Source organism: Enoplosus armatus, chromosome 13 (assembly GCF_043641665.1).
Source record: "Enoplosus armatus isolate fEnoArm2 chromosome 13, fEnoArm2.hap1, whole genome shotgun sequence".
Classification (NCBI taxonomy): domain Eukaryota; kingdom Metazoa; phylum Chordata; class Actinopteri; order Centrarchiformes; family Enoplosidae; genus Enoplosus; species Enoplosus armatus.
This window is the reverse complement of record NC_092192.1, coordinates 8,357,337-8,369,464: the sequence shown is the minus strand read 5'-3', so window position 1 is coordinate 8,369,464 and position 12,128 is coordinate 8,357,337. Positions and strand designations below refer to the sequence as shown.

General features: G+C 39.6%; 1 protein-coding gene across 2 annotated transcripts in view; it reads left to right on the top strand.

The window, feature by feature from the left end:
• The window catches only part of LOC139294802 (gamma-aminobutyric acid receptor subunit beta-2), a 58,110-nt gene that overhangs the window by 1,547 nt on the left and 44,435 nt on the right, over nt 1-12,128 (top strand). The gene's annotated exons all lie outside the window — the stretch shown is intronic.

Sequence of the window (12,128 nt, the reverse complement as noted above, 5' to 3'; positions counted from 1 at the left end):
ACACACATATGTTGCTTGATGAGAAATGTTTTAGATTGTCTGTTATAGCTGGTTTATAAGTGCTTTGCTAGAAATAGTGACAGTGGAAGAACTTGTGAGCTGTGGATGTGAGAAGTGGAGATTAAGTTTTGCTTCATACAAGTGCACCTCCTAGTGATGAGATGTTAGAACTGCACCTCAGTTTACAGTGAAACTCAAGGCTGCATTTTATCATCATGGAAGGTCACTCTTGACATTTATGATACAGTTGACAAGGTGAGCAAAAATGGATATTTATGGTAATGTGCATGAGATTTTGATTGTCATCTGTTTTTTGTTTTTTTTGTAACATTGTCTCCTTGTGTGGTTGACCTCTACTGTTTGAGGTTTTCATTTGCAACCTATTTACTTTTTGTACGGACATGTCCTGCTGTTGCAGATGTTTTGGTGTTACTAGCTGTGATGTGAGTAATGTTGTGACGTCAGGGAATGATTACACGCTGGAATATTTTTGGCAGCAGCACCCAAAGGCTGTTCCTTATGTTGTTATATTTGTGCTCCTGAATGAGGCAATGTCTATTTGCATGTATTTACACGGAACACCTGCACAACCATAGGCACATACATGCACACACACAAGCACGCACAAACACAACGTAGGTCTACAGAGCCCTTCACAATGGCCTTGAATTCTTAATTAAATACATGTTTTCGTTTTCGTAACCGATGCAAGAGCTTAAAAGCTGCCTCACATTGTGTTTGTGCATGTGAGTGCCTGCAAGTACACTATGTACAATGTAAGTGTGGACATGGGATGTATTTCCAGGAATCACATACTAAAGTATTATGTAAGATGCTATTTGTATCTACATCCTAATCACCTCATGCATTAGAGCTATTTCATCCAATTTATAAATAGCTTTTCTCAGCAAAAAGGAAGGTGGTGATTTTTGTTATGGCAAATGACAACACCATTGTGCTAGGCAACAAATACATGTTGATATTTGGGGTATTTCTACTTTTTAGATAGCATGGAGCAGAGAGTGAGATCCAAAAGAGAATGAGAAAAGAGGGTACAAGAAAGATTTTAATCCCTGGTGTTGCAAGTATAATATGATATACAGTAGTACGTTTCCTACAACTGAGCCAACAGGACAGGTTTGTTGTGCCTTGTTTACTATTGTCTCCACTGCTATTATCTCCCATGGGCTACAACTTTCAGAAAAAAAGAGAACAGAGTAGATAGAGTTAGAGATAGAGTATATCCCAGCTTCACAAGTATGTCAGGGCTGGGGTTTATATTCACACACACCCACATGCATGGTCAAACAAACAAAATCCCACTCTCCATCCAAACACACAAAGCCAGCACTGCACAGCTTCTTTGATCATCTCATTCCTTTGTCAGTTTTGGCCCAATAAACACCCTCTAATGTAAAAGGGGAGTCATTACCACCTGACCCATTGGAGTCTCATGAAAAGAAGAGGCCACATGTGTGCGTAATGGTTTCGGCATCTTTGATCTGCTCCCCTTCCTATAAATGTAACCACTTTTCAGGATAGCAGCTGGTGTAGAAGCACTTTCCTTTCTTCCATTTCCTCCCCCCCATCTGGCTCTCTGTCTGCCACTTATTTTGGTGCGGGGATAGAACCACCCTGTGTACTTTCTTTCGAGAACAGATAAGGAACAGGGTTGAGGATAATGGAGAGATGTCACTGAGGGATGTATCCAACAGTGTCCCATTAGCCATTATGGCAGAGTGGGACATCCGTGCTTTGGGGTGTATTAACAATATATTCTTCTATCGCCCACCACTGCTCTCTGTTGAAGGCCTCACATTAAAAGCAGACACATTAACGGGTGATAACAGTGTATTTATTTGATTTTTCCAGAGGGGCCATTAAAATAAGGAACTGCAAAGAGGTTTGTTTTAAACCATCTGTTTTAGCACTTTGTTAGCAATGTCACTGAGCAGAAACCCATTTAGAAACAACACAGACCTCCAACTCACTTTAGATGAGTCACTAAACTAAGCATGCAAGCCTTCAAGCATGAGTGGCCCAGAGGACCTGAAGTCCTCTCAAGTATTTGTCACATAAGCAGTTCTGATGTCTAAATGTACAACCTGGACTCAAGCATGTTGCAGGGCCTTACCTCCAAACCCCACCGTACTTTTTCTTAGTTAAAGACAAGCCCTAGAAAAAGGTAGCAACCGATGGCTGTTTAGATGTTCTAAGGCTTTACTGAGTCATGTACCATGTAGAAAACTACATTATATGTCACTTAGGCCCGGAGCCAGACATGGAATGAGGAGGCTGTGGCTGGTGTTCATTACATACCCATGAAAGGTCACTTGTTCCTGGGTGTCGGAGTCAAAGTCCTAAGCCTTCAAGGGTGAAAAGGGATAGTATATGATTGTGTAAGACCTAGGGGTCAAATTCTTCACCTCTTTGTATGTGACAGAGAGAGGGACAGAGATAGATAGGGGTGAGAGCTCTGACATTAACAAGTTACCATGTGGAGAGCCAGAAGCGGTGCTGGTGTTGGAGGGAAGGTCATGTACCTAGTGCTGCTGAGGGTTCATTCTGCATGACTCAGAGGTGGACATTCAGAGAGGGACTCACACACTGAATACCAATGTCATGTTAGACATTCAACCTAAGGCAGGCCTGGCAAGCCTTAATTCATGCACTGGTCAAAGGAAGAGTGGAAAATATGTACAGTAGGCATCGCTTGAGTTTTCCTTTCTCCCAGCAATTTTCTTTCGTGCACTTTCTCCACTGCCATTTAAGTCTCAATATTTGATTTTGGTTGAGCTCCTGAGCACTTGAATCCTAAGCCAACAGTTTTCACAGGGGAAGAAATACTCCTGTCTGAGGATGAACTAAAGTTCTTATCCTCCTCCAAAAGGCAGAAATACCATTATTGATGCACATAAAGGTCAAGAGGAGCTTATTGATTGTTGGAGAGGGACTGTGAAATTCAGAACCCCCCATTTTAGTACCCAGTTATTTCCACCTCTTAGCAGATGATATCTCTGATGGGATGTCTGCCGTAAATGCATCAAGATCGCACTGAGAACTAGGCCTATACTATATATTATACAAATGTGATATATTATAATGGATGTTGGCTGGAAGGCAAGAGATTATTGCTTGCCATATGATAATAAAAGGAAAAAAAAGATTGTGGAAGCACTTATGTGGTGTTGCGTAATATCTCATCCGGACCTGAGAGCTTTAAAATGATATTAAGTCTGCATCTGTAGTTGTGTCTAAACGTATTTCATATCAGCCTTCAATAATATATTGCTGATGTGGGCAGATCTGTAAATTGATGAGCAGTTGACATCTGCCAAGATAAAAGGTCAGTATGATTTAAATAGATTTTCATGGTATGGATTTACACATTTAACGCCCAGTATATAATGTCAATGGTGAGGAAAACATCACCTTAACCAGCTCATTGTAATGTTAATGATACCAATCAACGGATGGATGATATAATTGATCTTTAAAGATAATGAACGCAACTTGATTTTATTTTCTTGAAAGGATACAGTGACACTATTGTTTCTCTTGTCACTGCACACACACACACACACACACACACACACACACTTCTGTCTGGCCGGGTTTCACCAAAATTATACACAAGGCTTGATCTCTGCCATCTTTGTCAGTACTCAAATTATTTCCTGCTCCACGATGGTTGCATAGTAACTAATGAGAGTGTAGAGGCAACGTGTGAAGATTCCCAGACTGAAACACATTCCAATTGTGTGTGTGTGTGTGTGTGTGTGTGTGTGTGGGGTAAATAAAAATAAATGTGGTAAACTCAATTAAAATATATGAATTCATGAAGATGCTCCAACTTCTTGTCCTATTGTAAAATGAACTGTCACACTATTAAAATCTCCACACTATCTTTAAAACTCATAACAAGCTAATGGGCAAACTGGGATTGGACGTAATCTGGGGTGGTAAGTATTTAGTAGACAAGTACAGTTTAAGATATTATTGTAACGTAGATCCAAAAAGGATATTGTGCAGCATAAAGAGAAGCTGCAAACAAAAATGAGCACAAGAATGCTGTTTACTTTGTAAATGTGCAATGGTTAATCATACAAAAACTACTGCATTAAAAGTTTTAGTTACTTAAGTCCTTTGGAGTGACTCTTGCAGTGTACCGTTCTTACCCACAGTCTATATTAAGCCTGCTACAGTACCATATAGGGCAGATATGGACATACTTGCACACTTAGGATGTCTCTAGAGAGGATGTAAACTCCCTCTCTCTGTCTCCCATGTACATGCACACATTCATAAATCCTAATCCCCCACTAGTCTCCAGTCATGTTTCCTCATAAACTGGTATGTTAACCTAGCCACCAGAAAGTAGCTGTTCTAATTATGTAATGGACAGAGCAGAGACAAACTCAACCAGGCTTCAGCAAGGATTTGACTTGGTGCTGTAATGGAGAGAGCTAAAGCACATATAATGTATGAAAAAAGCCAGGCAATATTGATTTATTTTCACTGCTTAGGATAAATGATACATCGGTCTGACTTAAAAGACAACCGAGACTCATCTCTGGAGCCCTGTTCCAAGACAATTTCGTTAAAAATGGGCTTGAATATGATTTGAAATACATTAAAGGATACCACTTGACTTATGGCGCAGTGCAGAGAAGGAACCTCAACTTCAAAAGTTAAAGTTAGGATGGAAGAAAAGAATAGACAATTTAGACATTAAGAACACAATCGCCCTTTAAAAACAGCTTTTATTTAATATCAGATTGTTATTACATGATTGGCTAACCTTATCCTTACTTTTAGCAGTGTCAACCTTATATAATCACTGCACTGACTCTGCTGTAACCAGAATGTAAAACAGTAATTAAAGGTTACACAAGAACAATCTCACAATCTCAGAGGCAGAGACTGCTTGCAAGAAATTTCAGTCATTTAAATGTGCCATGAAGAAATTGAATTAATCACCTATGCAGCACAAGCATGAAAACTGACAACTTTTACCATTTAAACATGAAGCAGTTTCTGATTGTGATTTTTTGGGCCACTTGAGGGCAGCAGAACAACCTGAAACCACAACTGTTATCACCTAACAAAGTTGATACAGCAAATGTGTTAGCAAACAGTTGCCTAGTTACACATCCAGCAGACACAGAGCAACATTAGCATTCCTTTGGAGTCCTGTTTCTGGCCACCCAATGAATGTAAATTCAATATTTACCCTTCTTTTATCCCTGTTTTGGTATTCATCAAGGGAAGTGTCTGTCTCTTTAGTTGCTACATACTCCACTGTGTTCACCAGGTAGTCACTCTGTCTGTTTGCAGTTTGTTGCTGTGCAGGTTGTATCCAGCTGTGTGCTGCTGTGGGAAACAGGGTAGTTGGGAGCAGTGAGACTGAACCAAAACAGGAAAGGTGGGCCATAAAACCAAAACAATGAGCTGAAAGGTGCTAAAATTCTCTGTATAGTCCAAAGTTGGTGATTTGCTTATATCTAACAAGTACATTGGCATGGAAGCACTGTTTTTTACAATAAAGGACCTCCCTGGATCCTCACATGAATGCCATACAGTATATTTGGCACGTTAGGGTAGTAACCTGAATTTTCTCTCTATTTTAAATTAATCAAATTCACTCCCTTCAACTCTTTACTGTCCAATGCACAGATGTGACCAATGCAGCACCTCTAACTCCAGCTGACCCGGTGGTCTGTAGAACAAATATCAGGTCTGACACCAAATATCTAGGTGATAATGGATTATGTTCATACCATTACTATTTGTAGGGATCATTTCTTCTTTTGACAGTCTATTTTAGTCCTTTATTTATTAGGCTTTGATGCGTGGTGCCCCTTAGTTAGCAAAATATTTTCAGCCCACTTACTCTGTAATCTTCTGTTTCATTTTTATAACCCTTTCATTAAGCCAAGTCTTTTCCACCTGGCTTCCTCCTTCCCACCTGAAGAGCTTGGCAACAACCTGCTACACAGATTGAGAAAAAAAAGAGGAAAAGCATGAAACATACACAGAAGCTGTATACATTACATACTAATACAGAAAATACAAAATACAGTAAGCTTGTGCAGCAGAAAGTCACAAGGGATGCTGGAGGGAGTGAAGGAGGAGTGGATGAATTGTGTTAATGCGGAAACAACCCATACCCCAACTTGCATTATTCATGCTGGTATGTTTAGATACATATGCCTCCCTATAGAGTTTTAGTAATCCATTAAGATTATACTCATGTGCCACTTGAATGCAGTAGAAGGACAGACATTAAGTGGATTGTTTGTGTACTGAAAAGAGGATTTTTATGTCACCAGTGACAATACATAACATATGGGTAGGTGTCATTACCCGAACCAATTAACTTGATGTAAATGATGATGAAGGTGGTGGTTGTGTTGCTGTGGTGATGACGGTGATCATGATGATAAACAAAGGAAGGAAATTAGATGTTTTCTTTTTTTCCTCCTTCTTCATATGGAGGGTGAGGAACAAGCCAAATAAAACAAGGATAAATATATATAAAAGCAATAACAAAGTGGCATTTTATAGCTCCCCTCATATGAGAAAAACTGTACATTACACATTAGATCTGTGTGAGCGTCTGTCTCCACCACTGGAATGCTGATAAATTCAGGTAACAAAAGTCATTGCTGTGTGGGCACAGCCATAAGACTTGGCATTTTGTTGTGTTTACTTCACAAAAGCGTTATTATCAAAGCAAAACTAGGCAAGTCTAGCTCTGCAGGACTGAAAGCTGCCTGTTGGTAACATTATCTATAGTTCATATCTTGGAGCCATAACATAGGAGACTTTATCAATTCTAGCTTATTCGTCCGTGCTGAAGACCTCCATTGTTGTTCAAAAACTATTAAAAAATATGAATGAGCCACTCCGAGTGACATGTTTCTTCACCACCATGAACATGAGTGCTGCAGTAAACAATATACCTGCACCCTTTTTTAAAGACTTACTTCTTCATTAGAGGAAGGAATGGGCTTGGGGCTGAGTTCAACAGACAGGGTTTAGTTCTCTGAAATAATAATGATCTGCCCAGATTTACCAACAACATAGTATTCACACTCTTTCTAATGCAAAAATGGATACTAAAGTAGTACCGAAATAGTCATCCTGACACAAATACAGAACAGCAATCAACATGCAGAGATTACTAAATAATTCCAACATGGATCACAGATTTGGTACCCAAAAGTATTTACTTGGTCAATAGGCCAGCTAACAGCTGGAAACAAAGTCAATCAGATATGGCAAACAAATCAAAAATACTGAGGGTGATAGGCACTAAATCAAAAGCCAGACAGATAACCATATGTAAACAGGCACAGACAGGAAAAACAGAAAAAAGGCTGGAAGAGGAAGGCAACATGACGACATTGACAATTTGGCAGAGGCTAACTGTGAGCTATCCTCTATAAATACTGGAGCTAATTACAGATGAGGTGCAACTGGGTGAGCAGGTGACAGAGTTAGGTGTAGAGCAGGACCTGGGTGAGTGGCTGGTAGTGAAAGGAACTAGAGGCAAAGGAGGGAGGAGAGGTAGACGGAGCAGCTCTCGCCATGACAAGATTACCACAGGTTTCTGTGCAGTCAAAATCTCATATGCTGTTTGTACAAAGCTGTCTGGGTAAATGGTGACTGACCGCCATTATTTCTGTTCTCACTGCAGATATCTCTTTATATCTCATCAGTAGTTCAACAGGTTTCTGAAGTTTCCCTAACTTTGGCTTTTTATTCTGTGATAACTCTTTAAATGTACTTTTCCTCCATGTTCCAGCAAAATGTGCAGCATTGCCACACTCCCTTTCTTATACTTTTATTTCTATTTCTCAGGATTGTGCTCACTATTTGCTTTGCTTCTCTAACTCTTTATCTATTTATCTCCATGTATTTATTGATGATCCTCTTGCTTTTTCATCTCGTGTTTATCTAGTGTGGCTTAATTTAGCACCCATGTGGGTTCTTTCCTGTAAAAGGAATCGTATAGACACAATGTAGGAAGACAGTATGGGGTAAACAATTATATAACAGAAAAGTCAGCTATGATGTGGGAGTATGCTCATCCCATGGTTGTGTAGAAAAAAGTTCTCTTTTGCAAAACAATCTATCTTTAACTTTTAAAGCTGACTCCATTAAGCCATACAAAGAACCCTGTAGCAACACTGTTATATGAGAATTCATTCTTCATGTGCTTGATCAGGGTAATCTGAACAGCATATTGCTGCTTCTTCTTATACAATTCAAATTTCAATCCAAATTGGATTGAATTTGAGCATAATCTGCAACATCTAACATTGATAAATATAAACACAGTAAACACACTGTCATAAAACACCAAAGATGTACTGCTTAGTTAGTTATTATTGTTACAAGCACTGCTTATTACAATTAGTAACACAGCTTTAAATGTCAGGGGAAGGAAGGCGTGTAATCAATTCCCCCAGGTTAAACAAGCTCACTAGTTAGGCATCTGATTCACTGTTGCCTGTGACAGTGAATGATGGGGTGGATGTTTAGCCATCAGACAACAGCCGTTTCCCTGCAGCTGTAGGTTTGTTAAACAGCAGCATCTTGTTTTCTTCTGTGGGCAGAGTGTGGGGAATTGACAGCATATTGCCATTCGCTCATTGCAGGGCAGTCATTTCCACACCTGTCCTATGTCAAGCTGTTACTCTCTTCTGCTACTTTCGCTCATCTCTCTCGCTCTCTCTTACGTTTGTGTTCTCTTTGGCTGTTTGTTAATGACACAAGGCTGGGGCCCTGCTGCAGGGGGGATTAGACAGAGTTACAAATCGAAGTGGGTTAATCGGCTGGCCTACCATTTCAGGAGGCATCTCTCAGTTCACTGGCCCCATTGCTCTATTTGTTTGTGTGCTATTGCTCACACTCTCCAACGTTTTGGTTTGGTTGTCGTGGTGAAAACAATACCAGTCACACTTGTATATGATGACCATCAACATATCTTATGATTTGGAAGTGTTATCTAATAGCAAGCAGTTATTTATACATGGAAGACCTAGCATGACAAAATGTACTTAGGGCAAACTATAGCTTTTATGTAATCATTGTCAAATTTTAGAAATGCGTTGTGATTGCATACGAAGTTGATGGAAAGACACAATGACACGAGAACTTGCCTGGGGCAACACGAATTGACGGAAGGACGCGTCTGAGCGAGTTGAAAATGTTTGAACTTATAAAAGCGTATAGACAAGAGGAGCTGAACAAAAATACACAGACACAATCCAACACACACAGTTGGGGCATCTGTTGCTAGCTAGCTTACAGCTAACATCTGTACAGTTGGTAAAGTACACTGACTGAGATGAACTGGCTTTGAGAACAGTGATGACACCTTTCACTGATGTACATAAAGAATTGCATTTAAACATCCTTGTTTGAAGCAGAAAAAGTATGGACAAACTACATACAGTGATCTTTAACCCTTTAGCACCGAGTGTGTCGTTGGCGACACATTTGCGTAAGCACACTTTGGATTACCGTAATTTTTCCGATAGCGGTAATCCAAAGTACGCTTACACAAACGTGTCTCCGACGTTACACTCGGTGTTAAAGGGTTAAACTGAATTGAACACAATTATTCGAAACAGCTAAGTGACTCCGCCTCAAATTGTAAGTAAACCCCAAACAAAACTGCAACAAAGCATTGCGGTTTCAGACCATATAAATCATTTGTTAGTGCAATTGCACCCTAATTACCTAAAATTGCTAAATTATTTAAATCAAAGGCTCACTGTCTATGTAAACAACAAGTTGACAGTGTTAAATGTTCACTGACAACTATTTGGCTTTGACAAGTGTTGACTGGACTATTTTTCAGTCATAGGGCTGATATGGCTCTGGGCCAGGTGATTATTTATGTATTAAAAGTAGTACATTATATTTGACGCTCACAGTGCTGTACACTCATATTTCCAAGGCTAAGAAGTGGAAATGTGTACTATATCTTTGTGACATTGGAGAAACAAAAAAAGATTCTTCTAGCAATTGTAGTCAGCCTACTCTATAGTTCACAAAGACAAGATCGCTTCTGAATGTATTCATTAGTTTCAAAGAAAGGACATGTTGTACAGAGAGATCAGCGAGGGTTAGGGACAGAGGACTGAAGAAAGAGACAAGGATAATGAAGTGAATCAGGGATCAACTTTGTTTAATTTCAACCTTAGGAATAATTGAGATACTACTGAGTGTTACTTCAATGATTCGTTTTTCATGAACTCCCAAGCACCCTTTTCCCCAACGCATTTAAACATGCAACCACTCCTGTCCGTGTAAGCAACACTGCTCTGTGTTGTGTAGTGGGAATAACACTCATCATTGTACGGAACCTATTTTTAGATTGTTAATCAAGGTAACATGTTCAGACTGACACACTCAGTATGATATCCCATAAAGTGTGAGTAGAGTGAGATTGCTTCATTTCGGCTCATCCATCCACAGTGACCTAACAGAGGTCAAAAACGTGTGTGAGTGTGCATGCAGGTATGTGGATTTGTTTAGTGTTTGACAATGATAATGTCTCAATCCCTGGTTCTACCATAGGGGTGTAATGCAGAGCTGTTATGTGCATCTGTATGTTTATTATGTTCTGTATTTCAATTATGTATTGGGATTTACTCTAAAAACAGAAAAAAAACAAGTCTGAACTGAGTCTAAATTAAAGCTGTGAAGCTGTTAGTGGATCTGCAAAAGTCGAGGTTGTAATGGGAGGGGTCCAGATGAACATAAAGTTGGGCTCATTAGGCCGTATTGCATAATGAAACATAAATACATAAAGTGGAGGTTGTGCATGCAATGGATGGAGGCCAAAATGATATGAAGATGGTTGAAGTGTTTTTGAGAAAAAATAAGAAAGTCAACGACAAAAGTTTTCCATTCTGCATTTCCTTTTAAGAAGGTCCCTAACTTCAGTTTGTCATCTTCCTGTCAGCTGCCAAGCCATCCAAAGTGCCAGGCTTCAATTTGGGGTCATGAGGTGAAAACAACACCTGGGCAACATCAGTCAAACTTTATCCTGCACTGCACCACAAAGCTCTCGATAAACTTCTCAGAATGTCAGAGTGTTCAGCTTAAAACTGTCTAAACCTCTGTGTTTGTTTGTTTGTATTTTTTACCGCAGTATATTTGTTTACATTTTGGCAAATCCGCTCTACAAAATGTCATGAAGCTTTGGCTACAAGCAGTTCCTGTTTGCACCGTACAACAATCACCCTGATTACTTTTCATACTATGAGGAGCGCCTTTTTATATGATTTCTGATTTTCTGAGTCATGAATTATAGCCAGGACAAACATTTTTAGTTGCTCCATTTGGTCTCAGCTGGGAGAACTCTTGCCTTCGACTCTCACTGTGAAGACTTATTTTGTGTTTATAGCCGATAACAAAACACAGGTGTTGTCATTGACATATCTGTCTGTTTATTACACAGTGATTTGATGCTACCTGTTCACACAGGCTAAAAATAATCTCTGGTCTGCTGCATTTAGAGTCTTAATCAAATCACAGTTTTATAGGCATGCAGCCACCAACAGCATAAACATTGTCAGTGACAGCGCCGGTTTTGTTTGAAAGGCCATAGTGACAGAACAAATAAGCAATCGCAGAGAGATTTGGAGGCTTCTTAATACTGCATACGGAAATCCAGAACAAATACAACATTGGAAACGCGCTGCAAATACAGAAATGATGCAAAGTCAAAAACACACACACACACCCGAAAACAAATTTAATAGAAAAACGCTGCATATCCAGTCAACACAACGAAAGTTCTCCAGCCTCTAGGGGGAGCAGAACAGGTTGATTTTTGAGAACCAGACGAGAGTGTGTTTGTGGGAAGAAAAGAGGAGTAAAGAGGCAACATAAAAAGCTCTTTTATAATATTGTAAAAGACTAATGCCAAATGTAACTCCACTTTTTTCTAGCTGTGTGTGTTTCTTTCATTTGCAGCACGTTTCCGTTGTTGTATTTGTTTCGGATTTTTGTATGTGTTTGAATTGGCATCGTTTCTGAAGCTGCGGCATGTTTCTCCCAATGGAAATGTTTTCGGCCATTGTAGCGCGTTTGCCCTTGTCGGC